We start from the raw sequence: 23,245 nt of genomic DNA, 5'->3' as shown, positions 1-23,245 counted from the left end.
GCATCCTGAAATAATAGTTCAGTCTAGGTAGGATGTTCATACGGATTACATTAATTCTCCTACTAAGCTAATTGGGAGGGAGATCCAGGTTTGGAGGTTGTTCTGATTCGATCCAGAGTGGAAGATAATTCTCCTGAAAAGCCTATTCAGATCTGGTGTTATGAATATCCCAAGGTATTGAAACCCCTGTGTCTTCCATTGGAATGGGCATAGTGTCTTCATGAACTGGTAGTGTAATATTAGAGGGCAGACAGTGGATTTGTTAAAATTAATCTTATAACCTGAAAACGTGCCATACTGAGCAATTGTGTCTAAAATGGGAGGAAGGATTTCTCAGGGTTGGATATTAGAGCAAGACATCATCCGCGTAAAGCGAAATCTTGTGCTGCAGGCCGCCTGCAGGAACACCCATAATACTTGGATTGCCCTTATCAACTCTGCCAGAGGCTCCGCCCCCAACAAGTAGAGCAGGGGGGACAGCGAGCACCCTGTCTTGTGCCCCGTCCCAAAGGGAATCTGTCAGAGTTCAGTCCGTTATAGTCACCATGGCATTTGGATGAGAGTATAGTGATTTGATCCATTTAATAGTTTGGGCCCATGTTGAACTTTTCTAAGACTGAGAACAGAAAGCTCACTCCATCCTGTCGAACGCCTTCTCAGCATCCAGTGAAGCCAGCAGGACAGGGGTCTTCTGTGCGTTTACTTGATCAATAATATCAAAAAGACGGCGAATGTTATCAGAAGAGTATCTGTCTCTAATAAATCCGTTTGGTCCGCTTTTATTATTTTGGGAAGAAGAGTGTTTAGTCTTTTGGCGAGCAATTTGGTAATTATTTTGTAGTCGAAATCCACAAGCTTATGGGCCGGAAGGAGGAGCAGGATAGGGGTCCTTGTCTTTTTTGAGCAACACTGTAATGCGAGCTGTGTGCATTGAGTCTGGAGAACTCCGTTTTTGCAAAAATCCTCCAGCATTGGCATGAAAAAGGGCTAACTGGGCCAAAAAGCTTTGTAGAACTCTCTGGGGAATCCATCTGGGCCTGGGGACTTGTTAGGTGGCATGGAGGTATTGCCTCCAGGATCTCCTCAGGAGTGAAGGGGGAGTTGAGATCTTCTTGGTCGGTCTCTATAGTTTAGGTAGCGAGATTCCCTCTAGGAAGGAGTGGAGTTCTGCCTCCGTGTGTTTTCTCTCAGAGGTATATGTTTGCAGTAAAAATCATGAAAAGTTAAATTGATCTTTTTTGGTCATATGTGACCTCATCCTCTGCTGTTCGGATAGCCATAATTGTACGCTCTGACTGCTCTTTTTTTAATTGATAAGCAAGCATCTACTAGGCCTATTGCTATACTCATGGTATTTCTGTTTAGTAAAGAAAACTTTTTTTTAATCTCCCGAGTATAGTCCAAATTCAGTTTGGCTTTGGCTGCTTTAAGTTGACTCCAGGAGGTGCTGTCTGGGGATTGTTTGTTATACTTTTTCACAGCGTTCCAGCTCCCTCTCCAGATCTAGCCTGTGTGCTTCCATTGCTTTTTCTTAGAGGAAGCATATGCAATTAGATGACCTCTTAGTGTGGGCTTTAGCAGCGTCCCACATTGTGGCCGGAAACAGGAGAATCTTTGTTGTCTTGTGTGTAGTTGTCTATCCATGTAGTTACCAATGTATGGAATGCTTCGTTTGATAGCATGGAGGTGTTGAATTTCCAGCTCTTTGATCTCGGGATGTTTTGCAGAGGTCAAAGCGGAGGTGGACAAAGGCGTGATCCGAAAGCGCTATGGGTCCGATTGTACACGTGGCTGAATTTATGAAACTCTTTGGGATAAAAATGTAATCTATACGGGAGTAGGTGTTATGGACATTAGAGTAGTATGTATAGTCCTAGCTGAGCTATTAGTCTCTCTCCAGATATCTATCAGTCCCATCTCTTTAGTAAGAGAGTTCAACATCTTTGCAGATCTAGGATTTGTGGTGGGGACTTGAGATGATTTGTCTAGGGTTGGGTTCAGGGTACAATTAAAATCTCCGGCCAACACTCCAAAGGAAACACAATGCTCATTGAACAGGGTTATCATTTTGACATAAAAGCAGGAGTATCTGTGTTAGGGCGTATATGTTTAAGATAGAAATTGGTTGCCCATACAGTGACCCAGTTATCAAAATAAATCTCCCCTCCGGATCAGATATGTTTTTGTCAATTATGAATGGAACATTCTTATGGATAAGTATTGCTGTACCTCTACTGTTGGATTTGAAAGATGAGAAATACACCTGTCCCACCCAAGCTCTGCGGAGTTTGGCATGTTCAGCATCACAGAGGTGTGTCTCTTGCAATAGCGCGATGTCTGCTTTTTCCTTTTTTAGAGCACATAGTATCTTTTTCCGTTTTATTGCATGGCCTAGACCGTGGCAGTTCCATGTCAATAGATTTAAGGTACTAGTTATCGTCATCGAACAGTAATCGAACTTTAGTGCAAGTCATCTCTGGGTAAAGGTGGATAGTAGTTACAGCTGCGTTCACATAAAAGGAAAATAAATGGTTTACATAAAATAACAATCTCTGAACACCCAACCCGAGTTCCCAAACAACTCGACATATCCCGTTGGATCTATTACCTCCCCGCTCAGTCACAATTCTGTGTTCAACAAAAAAAAAGACCGGGAACAGTTAGCAACGCACAACGTCTCCCCCTCCCCCACCAAGAAATGCCTCATCCTCTCCGCCCCGCATTGAGTAAATGACAACGTAGCCCCCGTCCAGACCACATTAAAAAAGGGAGAAAATAAAATCATAGCCCAGCCTACATATGTAGGCCTAGTTATAATATGGGGCCTATCCCTCTCAGCTAAAGAACTAACTATAGATTGGACGGCTATAATGACATTTAGCAGGGCGGTGGGTCTTTGGATATCGGCTATATGTTGTCTTACCTCCTTTGGAATAACAGTAATCGCATTTAGTCAATGGTCCATTTCTCATTGACCGGGGTTGTCTTTCAAAACGTTTTGCCTCTTCGGGAGTTTTGAAGTGTCGCAGGGCTCCTTGGTGAAGAATCCTGAGCTCGTTTGGGTATTTGAATCCCTAAAGATGCTCGGTCAATGGAGCATTTCTTCACCTCGTCAAACTCTCGGCGCTTTCGGCGTATTCCAGCTGACAGGTCCTGGAGTAAGGTGAGTTTGGCGTTTCCCACTGTAATGGTGTTGGTTTTCGCCGCCTGTAGGACTCGTTCCTTGTCGGTGAATCCAGGAAACGTATGGTGATTGGGCGCGGTGGTTGTCTGGCTGCTGGTGGGGGCCTCAGTGCTCGGTGAGCTCTCTCGAGTTCTATGGGCCTGTCGGTGGACAGGTGGAGCCACTCGGGAAGTTTGTCTTGCAGGTAGCGGATCAGTGGCATGTTTCTCTCTTCTTTTTCGCCCAGATTTAATAGAACACAATTATTCCTTCGCCCCCTGTTTTCCAGGTCCTCTGTTTTCTCTTCCAGCTGCTCTATTTTTTTTTAGCATATCTATTGTTTCCATGGCGTCTGTCAATAAGTTTTCCGTGGATAGGATTCGCCCCCTCTGCTCGTCCAGGCGCCCGCGTTTATGGTTATCTTTTTGTTTATGTCAAGCAAAGCATTTTCCAGGATTGTCACCTTGCCCCCTATCGCACTGAGCTGAGCGTTAATGGCATCTAGTTTAGTGTTGAGTTCTGTACGTTGGGATCTCAGCTCAGAAAAGATGTCTTCGACAGATGCGAGGTTGGCATTCGTTGGGCCTCGGGGGGGAACGGGTCCTCTTTCTCCTGGCTAATGGCGCTAGCTTTTTCTGAAGCTAGCTGCTTCTTGGAGGCTTTTTCCGTCGCTAGTACTCGAGTCCGGGTAAAAATGTCACCTGTAGTGTTGCCTTTTGAAGCCGCCATGACTTTTTGACCAAAGCTAATTGAGTTTAAACTTGAAGTGGAGGTAAGATTAGGAATTGGAAACTACTTGTGCGGAGCTCCTAGTTCATGCGGCCATCTCGTTCAGGGGTAACGTGATCCCCCCCACTTAAGTGTTTTAGTACTATATCTCTTGACATAATGATGAAAATAATCATGGCCTCTAAACCTTCAAGCTGCATACTGGACCCTATTCCAACTAAACTACTGAAAGAGCTGCTTCCTTTGCTCGGCCCTCCTATGTTGAACATAATAAACGGCTCTCTATCCACCGGATGCGTACCAAACTCACTAAAAGTGGCAGTAATAAAGCCTCTCTTGAAAAAGCCAAACCTTGACCCAGAAAATATAAAAAACTATCAGCCTATATCCAATCTTGCATTCCTCTCAAAAATGTTAGAAAAAGCTGTTGCACAGCAACTCACTGCCTTCCTGAAGACAAACAATGTATACGAAATGCTTCAGTCTGGTTTTAGACCCCATCATAGCACTGAGACTGCACTTGTGAAGGTGGTAAATGACCTTTTAATGATGTCAGACCGAGGCTCTGCATCTGTCCTCGTGCTCCTAGACCTTAGTGCTGCCTTTGATACCATCGATCACCACGTTCTTTTGAGTTTTGAGAAACCCAAATTGGTCTACACGGACAAGTTCTGGCCTGGTTTAGATCTATCTGTCGAAAAGATATCAGTTTGTCTCTGTGAATGGTTTGTCCTCTGACAAATCAACTGTACATTTCGGTGTTCCTCACGGTTCCGTTTTGGGACCACTATTGTTTTCACTATATATTTTACCTCTTGGGGATGTCATTCGAAAACATAATGTTAACTTTCACTGCTATGCGGATGACACACAGCTGTACATTTCAATGAAACATGGTGAAGCCCCAAAATTGCCCTCGCTAGAAGCCTGTGTTTCAGACATAAGGAAGTGGATGGCTGCAAACGTTGTACTTTTAAACTCGGACAAAACAGAGATGCTTGTTCTAGGTCCCAAGAAACAAAGAGCTTCTGTTGAATCTGACAATTCATCTTGATGGTTGTAAAGTCGTCTCAAATAAAACTGTGAAGGACCTCGGCGTTACTCTGGACCCTGATCTCTCTTTTGACAAACATATCAAGACTGTTTCAAGGACAGCTTTTTTCCATCTACGTAACATTGCAAAAATCAGAAACTGTCTGTCCAAAAATGATGCAGAAATATGCTTTTGTTACTTCTAGGTTAGACTACTGCAATGCTCTACTTTCCGGATAAAGCACTAAATAAACTTCAGTTAGTGCTAAATATGGCTGCTAGAATCCTGACTAGAACCAAAATATTTGATCATATTACTCCAGTGCTAGGATCCCTACACTGGCTTCCTGTTAAGGCAAGGGCTGATTTCAAGGTTTTACTGCTAACCTACAAAGCATTACATGGGCTTGCTCCTACCTATCTTTGCGATTTGGTCCTGCTGTACATACCTACACGTACGCTACGGTCACAAGACGCAGGCCTCCTAATTGTCCCTAGAATTTCTAAGCAAACAGCTGGAGGCAGGGCTTTCTCCTATAGAGCTCAATTTTTATGGAATGGTCTGCCTACCCATGTGAGAGACGCAGACTCGGTCTCAACCTTTAAGTCTTTACTGAAGACTCATCTCTTCAGTGGGTCATATGATTGAGTGTAGTCTGGCCCAGGAGTGTGAAGGTGAACGGAAAGGCTCTGGAGCAACGAACCGCCCTTGCTGTCTCTGCCTGGCCGTTCCCCTCTCTCCACTGGGATTCTCTGCCTCTAACCCTATTACAGGGGCTGAGTACTGGTTACTGGTGCTCTTTCATGCCGTCCCTAGGAGAGGTGCGTCCTTGAGTGGGTTGAGTCACTGACGTGATCTTCCTGTCTGGGTTGGCGCCCCCCCTTGGGTTGTGCCGTGGCGGAGATCTTTGTGGGCTATACTCGGCCTTGTCTCAGGATGGTAAGTTGGTGGTTGAAGATATCCCTCTAGTGGTGTAGGGGCTGTGCTTTGGCAAAGTCGGTGGGGTTATATCCTTCCTGTTTGGCCCTGTCCGGGGGTATCATCCGATGGGGCCACAGTGTCTCCTGACCCCTCCTGTCTCAGTCTCCAGTATTTATGCTGCAGTAATTTGTGTCGTGGGGCTAGGGTCAGTTTGTTATATCTGGAGTACTTCTCCTGTCTTATCCGGTGTCCTGTGTGAATTTAGGTATGCTCTCTTTCTCGGAGGACCTGAGCCCTAGGACCATGCCTCAGGACTACCTGGCATGATGACTCCTTGCTGTCCCCAGTCCACCTGGCTGGCTGCTGCTCCAGTTTAACTGTTCTGCCTGCGGCTATGGAACCCTGACCTGTTCACCGGACGTGCTACCTGTCCCAGACCTGCTGTTTTCAACTCTCTAGAGACTGCAGGAGCGTAGAGATATTCTTAATGATGGGCTATGAAAAGCCAACTGACATTTACTCCTGAGGTGCTGACTTGCTGCACCCTCGACACTACTGTGATTATTATTATTTGACCATGCTGGTCATTTATGAACATTTGAACATCTTGGCCATGTTCTGTTATAATCTCCACCCGGCACAGCCAGAAGAGGACTGGCCACCCCTCATAGCCTGGTTCCGCTCTAGGTTTCTTCCTAGGGAGTTTTTCCTAGCCACCGTGCTTCTACACCTGTATTGCTTGCTTCACTTATGAAGACAATGTTCCATTCTGACCCCTCCCCTCTCTGGGCCCCAAGTGACTGAGCCCTAGCTGAGAAGGGAAAAGTGCAACTGCCAACAGTATAGTCCAAAGGGACACATTCTAATGACAACTATCTCACATAAGCATTTTATGTAAATAAAACATCTTATTTATCTATGTTCAAATCAAATTTATTTATATAGCTCTTGGTACATCAGCTGATATCTCAAAGTGCTGTACAGAAACCCAGCCTAAAACCCCAAACAGCAAGAAATGCAGGTGTAGAAGCACGGTGGCTAGGAAAAACTCCCTAGAAAGGCCAAAACCTAGGAAGAAACCTAGAGAGGAACCAGGCTATGAGGGGTGGCCCTCTCTTCTGGCTGTGCCGGGTGGAGATTATAACGAACATGGCCAAGATGTTCATAAATGACCAACTAATTACCCAACTAATTCTGATTCATCCTCCACAGTGCGCCAACTCCCCTTTGTGTGGTCTGGAGCAATGAAGTCGTCCCGCGTGCAAGCTCGCAACTTTTAAAGGAGGAACCACTTCACAGTCCCCGCTGTTCCTTAAGGTGTTTCTTTAACTTTTTAGGGATAGGGTGCAGCATTTTCACTTTGGATGAATCGCGTGCCCATAGTGAACTGCCTCCTACTCTGTCCCAGATGCTAATATATGCATATTATTATTACTATTGGATAGAAAACACTGAAGTTTCTTAAACTGTTTGAATTAGTTCTGTGAGTTAAACAGAACTCATATGGCAGGCAAACTTCCAAACAGGAAGTGGAAATTCTGGGGCTGGTTGATGTTTAACTCATCGTCTATTCACATCCCAGTAGGATATGGATCTGTTCGCACTTCCTACGCCTTCCACTAGATGTCAACAGTCAGTAGAACGTGGAATGAAGCCTCTAGTGTGATGTGGGCCGATGGCAGCTATTTGAGTCAGTGGTCTGGCAGAATGCTAGTTCCTGGTCACCGCGCGCTAGTCATGATATGGCCATGTGTTCCATCTCCGTAGACAAAAACAAATGCTCCGGTTGGAACGTTATTGTATATGATAACATCCTGAAGATTATTCTCTACTTAATTTGACCTGGAATATAACTTAATTAAGTTTTCGTCCGAGTCCCCTGGACCGGCGCCAGCGTTTGGACATGTGTACTAAACGTGCTAGCAAAAGTAGCTAATTGGACATTATCGAACAAAACGATTTATTGTGGAACTAGGATTCCTGGCACTGCATTCTGATGAAAGATCAAAGGTAAGGGAATATTTATGATGTAATTTCGTATTGCTGTTGACTCCAGGGCAGAGAAATGTTGTGTATTTCTGAGCGCAGTCTCAGATTATTGCATGGTATGCTTTTTCCGTAAAGTTATTATTATTTTTTTATCTGACACAGCGGTTGCATTAAGAACAAGTGTATCTTTAATTAAATGTAAAACATGTATCTTTAATCAAAGTTGATGAGTTTGTTATTTGACGTGGCTCTGTAATTACTCCGGATATTTTGGAGGCATTTCTGAACATGGCGCCAATGTAAACCGAGATTTGTGGATATAAATACGCACATTAATCGAACAAAACATAAATGTATTGTGTAACATGTCCTATGAGTGTCATCTGATTAGTGATTAATTTGATCTCTATTTCTGCTTCTGTGACCATCTTTGGCTGGGAAAAATGGCTGTGTGTTTCTTGGATTTGGTGGTGATCTAACAAATATGTTGTGTTTGCTGTAAAACATTTTAAAAATCAGACACTGTGTAGATTAACAAGATGTTTTTCATTTGCTGTATTGGACTTGTTAATGTGTGAAAGTTACATATTTCTAAAAAATATTTTTGAATTTCGCACGCTGCCTTTTCAGCGGAATGTTGTGGGTGTTCCGCTAGCGGAACCCCTGGGCTAGAAAGGTTAAATCTGATCCTGATGCGGAATAGATTGCAACGTATTCATGGCTCTGTACCTTCCGTAGTCCGGACTTGGCGATTGTGAAGAGAACTCTGGTGGCATGTCTTGTGGGGTATGCATGGGTGTCCGAGCTGTGCGCTATTAGTTTTAAATACACTGCTCAAAAAAATAAAGGGAACACTTAAACAACACAATGTAACTCCAAGTGAATCACACTTCTGTGAAATCAAACTGTCCACTTAGGAAGCAACACTGATTGACAATAAATTTCACATGCTGTTGTGCAAATGGAATAGACAAAAGGTGGAAATTATAGGCAATTAGCAAGACACCCCCAAAAAAGGAATGGTTCTGCAGGTGGTGACCACAGACACTTCTCAGTTCCTATGCTTCCTGGCTGATGTTTTGGTCACTTTTGAATGCTGGCGGTGCTCTCACTCTAGTGGTAGCATGAGACGAGTCTACAACCCACACAAGTGGCTCAGGTAGTGCAGTTCATCCAGGATGGCACATCAATGCGAGCTGTGGCAAAAAGGTTTGCTGTTTCGTCAGCGTAGTTCCAGAGCATGGAGGCGCTACCAGGAGACAGGCCAGTACATCAGGAGACGTGGAGGAGGCCGTTGGAGGGCAACAACCTAGCAGCAGGACCGCTACCTCCGCCTTTGTGCAAGGAGGAGCAGGTGGAGCACTGCCAGAGCCCTGCAAAATGACCTCCAGCAGGCCACAAATGTGCATGTGTCAGCATATGGTCTCACAAGGGGTCTGAGGATCTCATCTCGGTACCTATTGGCAGTCAGGCTACCTCTGGCGAGCACATGGAGGGCTGTGCGGCCCCACAAAGAAATGCCACCCCACACCATGACTGACCCATCGCCAAACCGGTCATGCTGGAGGATGTTGCGCAGGCAGAAACGTTCTCCACGGCGTCTCCAGACTCTGTCACGTGCTCAGTGTGAACCTGCTTTCATCTGTGAAGAGCACAGGGCGCCAGTGGCGAATTTGCCAATCTTGGTGTTCTCTGGCAAATGCCAAACGTCCTGCACGGTGTTGGGCTGTTTCTGACCGTTTGAGCAGAAACATGCACATTTGTGGCCTGCTGGAGGTCATTTTGCAGGGCGCTGGCAGTGCACCTCCTTGCACAAAGGCGGAGGTAGCGGTCCTGCTGCTGGGTTGATGCCCTCCTACGGCCTCCTCCACGTCTCCTGATGTACTGGCCTGTCTCCTGGTAGCGCCTCCATGCTCTGGACACTACGCTGACAGACACAGCAAACCTTTTTGCCACAGCTCGCATTGATGTGCCATCCTGGATGAACTGCACTACCTGAGCCACTTGTGTGGGTTGTAACTCCGTCTCATGCTACCACTAGAGTGAGAGCACCGCCAGCATTCAAAAGTGACCAAAACATCAGCCAGGAAGCATAGAACTGAGAAGTTCTGTGGTCACCACCTGCAGAATCACTCCTTTATTGGGGGTGTCTTGCTAATTGCCTATAATTTCCACCTTTTGTCTATTCCATTTGCACACAGCATGTGAAATTTATTGTCAGTGTTTGCTTCCATAGTGGACAGTTTGATTTCACAGAAGTGTGATTGACTTGGAGTTACATTGTCTTTTTTAAGTGTTCCCTTATTTTTTTGAGCAGTGTACATTCAGCTTGTCAACACTTCTTAAAAACAATAGTGATGAAGTCAAGCTCTTCCCATTTGAGATTGACATGCATATCATTAAAGTAATGTCCATATTTGGATGGAAACCAAGCTAGTGAGAGGTATCAAGGAAAGTTGTAATTTGTTGAAAATTCCCAACACTGTTGCGCTCCCTGGGGCCTGCATCCAACCACAGCCCTGCTGGCCTCACAAACCACCATCTGCTATAACATTGAGTCAGTTCTTCCTACTGGACATTGGAAAGCTTTTGTTTTGACACCCATTGTTCATCCTAGACGGAAATTGGTGCGCAACACTTATCTCCGGTGGATGGTTCAGAGGTCCATGCTTACAAAAGGGTTGATTGACACACGTCAGATGACAAGCCTACTACATCCACTAAAGTATATGCGCAAATCAGATACAATTAAGGTAGCTCCAACGGTTAGGATTGTTGCTACGCAAGTAAAGCAAACGTAATTGTTATATAGAACACTTTATTTGACATGTTAGAACAAGACATTACACCCAAAGAATGTATCCAGAAGAAACATAGAAATGAGGCTCCTCAGAGGTCTTTGACATGTCGTTGACCTGTTGAGAGAGAGAACCTATTAGTTCAGTTATGGTCTGACAGGGTCTGAAAAGCATAAAACAGACCTACCTCTTTTCGAGTTGTCCTGATTCACACATTGTCCACTACAGGGGCTGCCAGAGGGACTACTGGCATCACAAATGACCACATCACAATGGACAAAGACCTAGGAATCAAAGATTTGATGGTGTCAGATCAATTTAAAAAAGGGATGATTGCCACTCACACAAAATTAACCAATAAAGATTGTTGGGTGAACTTTGTTACCTGGCCACTGCGCTCAACCGCATTCTCGACGAAGGAAAACATATAGACCTCAAAGCGTTTGACGTGAGGGGGAAGTGGACCCTGGCGTCAGCTACCACCGGGTGGAAGACACACGGTACGGATCCTCCGTTCTCACAACTGCCAGTGTAGAGAGAGGGACTAAGTTAGGAACAAGAAACACTGTAAACCCCAACCGCCTTGTGTGAGTCTTATGGTGGTGTCATGACTGTCCTGTGAGGATCAGATCAATTTACACCATGTTGTAAATGACAGGAGAAGTGGGTTCCTTCTCCCCCTCCAGTATGAACTAAAGGAATGTCTTTGTTAACAGGCTTTCCCCACCAAAACTCTTATACCTCGGTCTTGAAACCCCCCCCAACATATTTCATATACAATGTAAAGGCTTGAGACTTCTTACCTGTAGTGTGAGCACTTTATAGTTCCAGTATTTCCTTTTTAAAAGCATTATGACATTCATTTTCTATCTCTGACCAGTCTATGTTAGAAATATGTTCCAGTATTCACTTTTGAACGTGTTAGAGAAACTCCCCTAGAAAATGTGCATAGTAAGTAGCCATGCCACAGTGACATCAGAGAGCGTGTCAGAACCGTCCTCGGCGGCCAGAGTGCATAAAGGCCTACGCATTGACAGTTTAGGCCTACTTTTTTAAAATTGCATCTTGGGAGGTTTATCATTTACTGTTTAACTGACAGATATTAGCAAAAAGGGATTTGTGAAATCTGAAGACGTTACATTAAGAGACAAAGCCCACACCAGTACAAATCCACTTGAGCTGACAGACGACCAGAGCTTTCTCAGGATTTGCACAACGATTTAAGCCAAGTATGATATAGTTGCAGCTGAAGTGACAAATCTGAACTGCCCATTTCGTGCACAGCCTGTGAATGTGTGTCTTTTCCTATGATATACAAAAAACATTTTCAGCTTGTTTTTTAAACTGCTACCACCCCCACCAGGATACATCTGATTTAATAACAGCTGCAAAGTTACTCCCGTGACAGATGAGCCTTGTGTCCACATGGCCGCCGGAGCAAATTAAAATAAGTGGTGCCAAATTTTAAAATTGCTTGATTTGATAGCATTTGGTAAACCCGATCCCCCAAAAATGGTTTTGACCATAAAGTTGCTTCACTACACTGCTTGGTGTAACATGTATCCAGATACTGAAAAGGCACCCGCAAAATAAAGTGTCATTTGCAGCGTGCATAATCACGGGCAAAGTCATTGTAGCCCATCTACCAAAGGTTGTAGTGTCCATTACAATGTAGGAAAAATAAGGATCTTTCAATAGGTTACCAATTTAAATTCTTGAGATAAGATGGCAAAGTTAAACATCAGGCAGCGGTGTCCATCTGTGGCAAAGTGCTCACCAAATCAATGCTTATGACAAACCCAGCTGTGTCGTAACATTTTTTTAAATATGAACATTAGCTAGCAAGATGCTGCTACACTTGTCTGTGGTATTTGTTCATGTTTAGCAACTCCCAATTAGGACAGGAAATTCCATTGAAAGTATCAACTTCTAGGATCCTGTCAACTGATCCTATTCAGTTTCAAACATCAACTTCCATGCTGCACAGGCATGTGAACCATCCATTATGTTAAGCGCATAACTGTTTTAAACACAAGAGGTCACTTGTGCCTGAAATCAACAAGTATTCAGTCGCGGTTAAGAGCAGTTGTATGAAACCAATCGGAAAGGCAAGCTAAGCTTGCCAGCCGCTCTCGATTTCTATTCGACTGACCATCAGTTCGGCACAACACTGAACTGTAGCAAACCAAAAGGATAACATTGAGTAAAAAGGTGTAGTAACGCCAACATAGTGTCTTAACCTTTCCACACGCGACTTCCAAATATCTTCAACAGTCGCCCCAGTGGGAGTTTATTTTATGCGCGGGATGTCAGAATGCACTCACTGTTCCAAAATGTGGACAGTTAACCCACGCTGACCTCAAACCAAGGCACACTACCTGCTAATTTCTATAGGCCGTTTCAACTTCTAAGTTTGCCTCATTCATTCACAAAAGTAGCCCATTTCACTGTTGCAGACAATTTCATTTGAATGAGCCGGACAACCTTTCCTTCAAGCATACAGACATTTGCACACCCTGGCACATTTATTGCCTGCCTTACAAATAACTGTGGACATTCCTTTAAAGTGCCTTATTTTCTGTGTAACGTGTTATCGTTTCTACTGTAGCATACCGTAAGTATAATGTACTTAGCATTTTATTCAGGCATTCTGATTCTTGCCTAGATTGTAATGGACACGTGTGTAAAACACTATTGAAGGTGGTACTGAATATGAGCTAACGCCATACAATGCAGTTGGGTTATCACGTAAGAGTCTGTCAGACTCGACTGACGTAAGGTGTTTAAGACACCTGGGATCTCGGAGTACCCCCATAGACTTCAGTGCATTCAAGACAAAGACTTCCAAGCCGTTAGTTGATTTGAAAACAGCATCACAGGTTGCCAGATCAGACCCCCTTTCCAGGGGTATTTAGCTTAGAAAAACTGTTGATAAATCCCCCATCTAAGTAACATTTCCCGCATCATCCTCTCCACAATACCTTACCCCAAGGACTTAATCAAATCAATGTATCAGCTGATATCTCAAAGTCCTGTACAGAAACCCAGCCTAAAACCCAAAACAGCAAGCAATGCAGGTGTAGAAGCACAGTGGCTGGAAAAACTCCCTAGGAAGGCAAAAACCTAAGAAGAAACCTAGAGAGGACCAGGCTATGAGGGGTGGCCAGTCCTCTTCTGGCTGTGCCGGGTGGAGATTATAACAGAACATGGCCAAGATGTTAATAAATGACCAGCATGGTCAAATAATAATAACAGTAGTTGTCGAGGGTGCAGCACCTCAGAGTAAATGTCAGTTGGCTTGTCATAGCCGATCATTAAGAGTATCTCTAATGGATTGATCTATATCTTACAACTCTGTTTAGCTTTCGTGCTACGGTTAAGCTAGCTTGCATTTGGGGAGTGACAACAATTGGCTTTTTGATTTGTAATTGTAAACTACTTGTCACGTGTACGCCGTAACAAGTACAAAGATTTGTCACATGAAGTGGCCAAACTAAGTTAAGATCTCAGGCAATGGGCGCAGTGAATGGGATTAGGGAGTTCTTGCTTGACAAACATGGCTGCCATATTTTCCAAACTAGATTTACATGGCTCCCTTGTACCACATCACTGGTGAGCACATTGTAAAACAAGTCTAGCTGTTATTTAGACTAGATGATAGCATTTATATATTTTACAAGCAAAGGTGGAATAAAGTTGTGAAGACCTTTATTTCTCATCAGTACAAAACATCGTTTAGATGCTTTTCAGACAACGCGGTTTAGAGTCGTTTGTTTGCGTCATACGTTCTGTTTCAATGCTACACTGCAGTGATAACAAACATGTGATGCTACGCGCCAGAATCTCCCATAAGTGTTCATTTGGGTGGAGATCTGGTCAGACCGCATACTGCTCACATCGTTTTTAAGCTCAAACCATTGTGACCACTCATGACCTATGGATGGGGCATAGCCACGGTAGCCAAAGTAAATGGCCTGCCAAGCATGATAGGTTGCTAAATACTCAGGACCACACCTGTGGATAACACTTGTTTAGGCCCAAAAACAACAAGTTACCCATTAATGATGAGATTCCACCGGGGTCGGGAGTCACGGTCCTCGTTGGGGGTGGCCCAGCAGTGGTCAAGCACCAGCGCTACCTTGGGGTCAGAGGACTTGGTCAGCTCCACCTCAAAGTGCAGAGGCTGTCTCAGGTACCTCACCACTGGATAGTCCTCCTCCTGGTGGAACGTGTTTAACGAGGCGTTCTGGAACACAGAACGAGTGTTCAGCGGGCACAAAACAGCGAGGTACATCTCAACTTGTCCATTAAGAAACACTCGTTTATCATATCCTGTTGTGCCCGATGAACACAAGCCATTTATAGCAAACAACCCCCCCCCCCACCAGAGGCTTTGACAAAATCCCAAATCAGCTCCTCACCGTTACTCCGTAGCCACACCTGTAGATCTCAGAACGCAAGAGTAATATATCATATGGCTTACATTTTTGGGAATGGTTTTGTAAAGGACACCTTCCAAGATCCTATATTCCAGATCATCAGGAGTGATTAGAATTTAGAATTCTAATTCTAATTCTGAATTTGTGCACGCTTACCCTGAGCGAGTCTCATTCTGACCATTAGTCGACCCGTCCCAGTCTCGGCAAAAGGCTCGTTGTCACGCGGCCTGGTGAGGAAGACCAATGTGCGAGTGATGTTGACCACATAGTAGCAGGAAACCTTTAACCTAAAAAGAGGGATGTAGGCAAATTCAATAGGGGAAACTTCAAGCAGTGGAGTGGGACACACTGGTAGTAGAGGCACATTTTCCCTGTATACAAAGTATTGAGCTTGGTGAAGAATTAAAAAAAACTAATAGCTACAATTGATGCGTAATGCACTTACTGATATTCCTCTGAAGACATCGTGGCATTCAGCTTCACCTCAAGTTCATCTGGCAAGGAGATTTCGTTCTCATACAGCATGACATTGTTGATAAACTATGTAGTAGAGGGGAATTGACTTATTACAGCCCGCAGAAGCAAACAGTCCGTAAATACACAGTACCCATCACCTCAGGGTAATAGTCATTTTACCTTCCTGGTGGTGCCACAGGATTGACAGTGAAGTGGAAGTAGCGAAGCGATCGTCGCTGTAGGTGGGACCACAGGCGGGGTCGCTCAGGGTCAGCTGACCGGGGTTCAGACTGGGAGCAGACTCCACCTTGACCGCCAGCGCAGTCATGTTCCGTTAGAGAAACACTCTTGGGGGGGGGGGAGCAAAAGACAGGTTCTGTATTTGTTACACTTAATTGAGCACAGTAGAACCAATGGCATAGCACCAAAGTGCAAACCATGCCCATCTGGCACTATTATTAGACTCACAGTATTTGCAAGGAACCCAGGTTTGGTAACTGTAGTATCCTTAAAGGCTTCTTATAATTACGACTCATGAGACTTACGTACGGTTTAGTATTTAATTTTAACATCATCTTATGCACCTGGCTTAAACTACCTGAAGCTTTCTTAATCATAGTTAAATAGGCAGACATAGGAAATAGCTACGGATAGCGGGAAGCAAACCCGTCTTGAGTCAATACTGCCATCTATTGGTAAACAAATATACCAGGTTACTACAGTAACCATGTCAACGACTATTTACGGAAGTAATTGTTTGAGAACAACCAGTCAGCGTTTTGAGGAAGCTGCAGCCAGGGAAAAGTATTTGATGGTCATGTTGTTGTAAGGATTCAACAGAGCCACATCCAGTCTGCTCCTGACAGAGGACGAGTGAACCGACTGGGAACCAATGGAGAGTTCATTAGTCAAATATTGTATGCATGTATACAGGGTAAGGAAAGCGAGGCTAGCTCTGCAATTTAGGTTAACTGTTTTTGGGAGAGCATCGTACCTCAAACACTGCGTCCGGCGAAGAGAAGGGCAACGTGATGGTGAAGTCTGCGTCGCCCTCTGTCAAATACTGTTGCGCAAGCTCATGGTTAAGCAGCCGCTTGCCAACCAAGACCGAAAAAGGGATCTTGGTTCCTGTAGTCCACAGTGATGTGAAAGTTCTCCTGATCACAGTTGCCAGTGACTGAGGGTGGCACTACAAGGACAAACAGGGTTTTGTTCATTAAGCACAAAAAAACAGGAAGGTACTACTTGAACTTGTCCAAGGAGAAAACCTTGTTTTCAGAATAAACACGATCCTGCAAACCACGAACGGACACTGGGTCCAAATACTCTAAAGCTTAACATTATCTTTGTAGAGAGACCGCATAGGAAAAACCTACAGTATGGCTAGTTGGGCTTTCACTGCAATCATAACGAGAGGAAGCCATTCAACAGTAGTTTGGCGTAGTCCAGAGACATACCAATGTCCAGCAGTACAGCGTCCACAATGCAGAGTGAGAGAAAGGAGCGTACTCTGGAAAGACGACAGGCCGTAGATCAGCTGAAGAGTGAAGGTTGTGACACCTTGTTCCGCCCTTCTCTGTAGTGAAGTTAAAGCATTGGTCATTGATAGCATTATTGTTGTAACAGAACTCTATTCAATATCAAGTGCAAGTACATATGGGACTATTAAAACAAACTATATACTTGAAGTAATGTTGCCCTCATTCCTCTAAATCAAGCACTATTGGCAAGTGAATGCATACAACTGCCAAAATAATGGAAACACTTGAGTAAATGAGGGATACAACGTACACTTGTGCCATTATTTATATTTTGTTGGTGGCCCACTTATTAGGGCATGTACAAATCACTCTGCGTGTGGCTTTGCATTTACAGAAACACACCACCTTAAAGACCACCGGGTCTGAGAAGGGCACCTCCATCCTGAAGCTCTTCAAGGTGTTGTCCAGGGATCTCTGCTCCTGAACTTTGAAGCCTCTGGCGTTGCACTCTGCAACAGTTAGCACCATGGTGGAAAGGTGATGTTCAGCAGCTCCCCATCAAGGTTGAAGGTCCCCAACCAAGCACAAACACTGCCTGCTCAGGAACTGTGTCTAGGGCGTGTCTGTTCATTGGCAAACAAAGGAAAACATTTTGAAATGCGCTACAATTGAGTCGAAAATTGACATTTGTTATTGCTCCCCGTTTCAGTACATTTTCTTTGTTTTGTGCCTAATGAACAACCCAGGCATCCCAAATACCATAGGCACTATTAACTAAACCAGACTCACAGTTGCGAACTTGTGGAGGCCTGGCCATCGAGGTGTTGTGATAGGGAAGAGGACTTTGTAGCGTGGTCCTCGTGTGCGACCTCTCGATCCACAGCAACTCAAGCATGGCTCAATGGTGTAAGTGACAAAGTACTGGTCATCCTGAATATGGCTCTGTAAAGGGATACGAGTGATGCATTCAGGCTGTAATACACAATGGAGTGCAAAAACAGCTAAATGTTCCTTACAGCCAGAATGTTACTCTACCGGTTATCTGTGTGGTTTGTCCTTCAGCCGCTCGTAATTTAAGAACACATAACCGTTTACCCGACTTCAGAAAGCTGGTATGGTTGTCAACTCATTTCCAAAGCAACCGCCACGCAAAGTAAACACTTGCACAATATGTAAACAGTAGCCGAGTGTAACCGAACGTTGCTTGCATTCAGTTGAGGGCAAAGCTACCGGCTCCCTAAAAAGTCAGGTAAACAATACTTTAGTGTGGATATTTGGTCTCAAATTTCAAGCGGCTGAAGACAAACGTAGAGTATGTTTAAGTGTCATTTTATGCAACATTCACACGATTTTGCAATCCAATTGTCGGCTGTATACACACCCCCAATCCATTGTATATTAGCCTGATTAAGCAGACAATTGCTCAATAACAAACATTTTACACAAGACAAGTTTCTAGGCGTTTACCCATGAGAGATGCAAAGGGTTACTGCAAAGCACTGTCAACTGCTGCAGTACAAAGGGCTCTACAAATAGATTGATTTAGAAATTAAACAGGAACATTTTACTCATCCAACGCTGACCTTGAAATAGCCGCCAACCGCCCCCACCGGAATTTCAACAATAATATAGCCTCTGTACTAAAACGAGTAGTTTCTGGCAGCCATTTCCTCAGTGTCCAGCCTCTTAGCGTCAATTCCCATGTACACCTCCAACATGGTGAAGGCATCAGAGGAGAAAAGTGGTCTATGTGCTTGGGCATGTACCAGGTGATCACTTCTGGAGTAAAGCCACTGCCCCTGCAGTGAAACAAGAAACCAAGTACACATCATAACAGAACATTTTGCAACTGAAAACAAATTGCCATTATTTGGAAAAAGATCATCCCAAAACATTTCCCCAACTGAACACAAATCAAAGTCTTGTCTGGAGCCATTAACTGGGTTCATAGGATCTTAATTTGCCAAGTTAGTCCATTATTTCACACTCAACCTGGTGTTGGACAAACAGCCGTGGCATCTACTCGAGTAACCAGCCACTCTGCTCAAGAAGGTTGAGGTTGAGAGCACCCGCATCGGAACCCCAGCTACCTGTTCAGGGGGCAACCACACAGGGCCGTGTTCAAGGGCACACCGTATTAACAATATGTTGCAGAGTTCAGGTAGGGCCACCGTTTCCAAATTTTTGCTCTACTGAACATGACCCAGTTCATGGAGGAAGTGGAGAAAGTCAGCTTACATTCTGGAGGTATGTCTCCTCTGCATTATGAGGGCTTCTTAACACCAGCCGTGTGGGAGTGTTGGCTATTGCATAGCCCTTTCTTTGGACTTCACCCACACTCATGACCTTCTTGTTAGGACTAAAGACGACTGCTGTCATTTTGTATCCTGCAGCAACAGCCTGTCTCAGGAAATGGAAACAGGAATTAAACAAATTGTCAACAAATACACATAATTTAGCACCATCCTGTAGTGAAATTACAGAAACATGGCTACCTCAGCTCCTCTCCGGAAGTTGCCGCTCCTTGCTTTCGGGCCTCCAGTGGCCTGTTCAGGGACCGTTTGGATGTCTGGAAGAGTCCTTCTGACAGACACCTAGAGAAGAAAGGCCATTATTCCCTCCATGCTATCTCCCAGCTTCCTTTTTCAAAACAATTAACCAAAGCATCACCAAATTTATATGGGGCAATAAAAAACCGAGGATCAAGCTCTCCACTCTATCGAAACCTGAATCTAAGGGTGGTCTTGCCCTTCCCTCCCTTCAATTGTACTACTGGTCTGCCCAAATCCGCAACATGCTAACATGGATCACAAACAGACAAGAGTCAACGTGGATCCAGATAGAAGCCCAATCTTGTGGTTCATTGCCACTAAGCTCAACTATATTCATTAATTACTTTAGTGAAGTGGGCAACATAGCCAAAACATTTGTGATTTACAGCACCCTACGAGCGTGGAGGGACTGTAAGAAATACCTGGGCATCTCCTCCCAAATATGTTCTCACTCGCCTATAGTAGGCAACCCAGACTTGCCAAAAGCCCTGAGGGATGCCAACTTTAATCTTTGGCATACTCTAGGAATCAGGACCTTTTCAGACCTATTTCATCAGAAGACCACTACACTGAAATCCTTTCAAGAGCTCTGCAATGAATTCAATGTGCCAAGATCCCATTTTTTAAAATATCTTCAAATTAGACATGTCATCTCCTCATTTACTTCCAAGAGGAGGTTTAGAACTCAGTTGAATGAAGTTGAAACCCTTCTTGTCACAGCACAATCCATTAAAGGCAAAATATCCTATATCTATAGACTCCTCTCTGAGAAAGGAGGATCCTCCTTTACTCCTTTGAAAATAATATGGGAAAAGGACCTTGGTCTGACTATCAGTGATGAGCTATGGGCGGAGGTTTGCGACAGGGTATACTGCTCCTCTACTAATGTAAAAATGAAAGAATCTAATTACAAATTTTTGTACAAATTTTATTACACTCCCCTGAGACTCCATAAAATGAAAACAGACATTTCTCCTAACTGTAAAAGATGTACCTCTGAAAGTGGAACCTATATGCATGTATTTTGGAGCTGTAGAGAGATTGCCAGATTTTGGCAATCTATACATACTGCTGCACAGAAAATACTAGATGTACAGTTTGATATGACCCCGTGTCTCTATCTTCTTAATGCCCAGCAGGACTTTGTTCTTGATCCTGACAGAGAAAATTTGCTCATGACCATTACATACTTTGCTAAGAAATGTATTCTTCTATTGTGGGCCTCTAATACTTCTCCTACATTTAAAATGTGGATTGACCAGATTGTTGACTTTCTCCCTCTTGAAAAGCTCACTTATGACCTCCACAAGAGACAGCCCAAGTTTGATAGACTCTGGTCTCCACTACTCAACTATATTTCAAATTGGACAGAGTGAATGGGGGAATCAGGGAGATGAGCAGATGCGTGTTGTGTAAGGTGCTGTAAAATCTAAAAACTAATTATTGGCTCGTCATCTCAGCTAAGGCTGGAAATAGCTAATAAGAACCTTGATAGTGCTGCTGCAAGTTCTATAATTTAAATTTTGTTATAATTATTATTTGTGTGTGTGTGTGTGTGTATATGTATGTGTATGTATGTGTATATATATATATATATATATAAAACAATTTTGTATTATTATTATTATTTTTATTTTTTTATTTTTTTTAAGTCACATCTGTGAATGTGGAATGTGTTTGGTTGGTTGATTGAAAACTTAATAAAACTTTAAATTGAAAAAAAAAACACTTAAGTGTCTCTTGATCCTAGGTCCTGGCAGAGTTGTGCAGACTCAGGACAGCTGAGCTTTGGAGGAATACGCAGATTTAAAGACGCGAGCCACCCTTGCCTTGTGGCGCTCAACGAAGATGGTTGACGCCTTAACGAGTCAAGCAAATGTACAATTTGAGAGGAATGTGTTAATGTAGAGACAAACGCATTGACTGCACAATGTGTAAGCTTGCCTTGCAATGCAGCTGAAGTAACATAGCTAGCTTACTATTTACTTGCTTATTGTGTCGGGTTAAAAATAACTATGTAGCCGATCTGGGTATGGACCCTAAAACGTAAAGTTCTGAACTAATATTCATACCAATCTATGAACCTCAAGTCTGAATGGCATTAATGAAGCATAGAGTAGAATATAACTTTAATGTGCCAAGGATGCAAGTCCTATATACACATGTACTGTAGTTACCACCACATTGTAGCCTGTACATTGAATATATTCACCGATCATGTACTCTTCCTTGGCAAATAAAGGTGCGGTTCAGGTATGACTGTATTTTTCAGTCATATCAAACGCCATTATTTAAATGATGCGGTGTCTGCATGTATTACAAGTATACACTTCAACAGTGTTTACTGCTCCTGGGATATCAATGATTACACATTGTAACTATACAATAGACTAAACATGATTGATCTGTAATTCATAGAGAGAAAAACCTATGCACATTTAACTCCATTAATCTGAGGACGGACACAGGATAGTATTTCAACCAGTGGAGAATGTGAAACGCTTTATTGAAAGAAGTGCATTTTAATTGTAATATTATAAATACAAGTTCAATCTTGGGCGGGCAGGTGGACTAGTAACCGGAAGGTTGCAAGATCGAATCCCCGAGCCGACAAGGTAAAAATATGTCCTTCTGCCCCTGAACAAGGCAGTTCTTAGGCCGTCATTCTTATCTGACTTGCCTAGTTTAAAAAAAAAAATGGTAGGCAAATCTGTACTTCAATTGCATTAGAAGATGAGGTGGGTAGAGAGGTAAGAACAGCGGCAGATAGCATATGATTCATGAATGACAGTGCTACCCTAATATTCTCTCAGTTCATCACAATTGCGCTGTCGGGACTGGATTTCTCTCACATCAAAACATACCTGCAGACGAGAGAGCATGATTAAGCCTTGTTTTTTTTTGTCTAACACGGTCAGTCATCTTAAATCAGGAGGTGAAATGCAAAACTGACCTTGGATCATTAACTCTGGGGTTTCAATGTAAAGCATCTCTTTAATAATACTTCCTGTTGACTCAACCAAGTGACATCTCACCTATGATCAGGCTGTGCCCTCTGTCAGCCAGTTTAGATGCGGGAGAGGTTCAACAAAACAGCTGATATAACCTAGAGGATTTAGGGGGAGAGGGATGACGTGAGTGGCTACAGAGTACTTTAATCTGAAAAACAGACCCATGAGGACAAACAATAGAAGATAATGCCAATAGGTGTCTCACCACTTGGTTATTGCAAGGCTAACCCATGACTTAGCAGCAACAGATAGTCCAGTGAAAATGGCTGTAAATCTGAAAATTAGCAGCTGACATCTTAAGTTTTTTTTTAAATTCATGCATGTGAGACAGATTCCATGTACAACAAGACAGGCAGAGATGGAGAAAAAGAACACAGAACAGTTTAATTACCTCTGGTTAGGGACACTTTGCCAGCAATAAAGCTTCCACGGCCTGGTCCTCACACAGTGAACATCTGGCAATATCTACATTTTCGACCCCCTTGGTCAGCTCGCTCAATGAAAGTAAAGAAAACAAGATATGGGTATGGTGATATGGGTGATAAGATATGGGTATGGTGAATTATTTGTCAACCATAAAACACCTAATGTGGTACACACAATTAATAATATAAAAATAACTGATTATCTTAAAATGGAAAAATTGTCACATATTTGGTTATTCGTCTGTAGG

At 43.6% G+C, this 23,245-nt stretch overlaps 1 pseudogene; it reads right to left on the bottom strand.

The window, feature by feature from the left end:
• Positions 1–3,108: 3,108 nt before the first annotated feature.
• LOC120036467 lies at positions 3,109–19,388 on the bottom strand (annotated as a pseudogene).
• Positions 19,389–23,245: the final 3,857 nt, after the last annotated feature.

Source organism: Salvelinus namaycush, unplaced genomic scaffold (genome assembly GCF_016432855.1).
Source record: "Salvelinus namaycush isolate Seneca unplaced genomic scaffold, SaNama_1.0 Scaffold1341, whole genome shotgun sequence".
NCBI lineage: Eukaryota > Metazoa > Chordata > Actinopteri > Salmoniformes > Salmonidae > Salvelinus > Salvelinus namaycush.
Note: the sequence above shows the minus strand (reverse complement) of the source record. Positions and strands in the feature narration are given on the sequence as shown.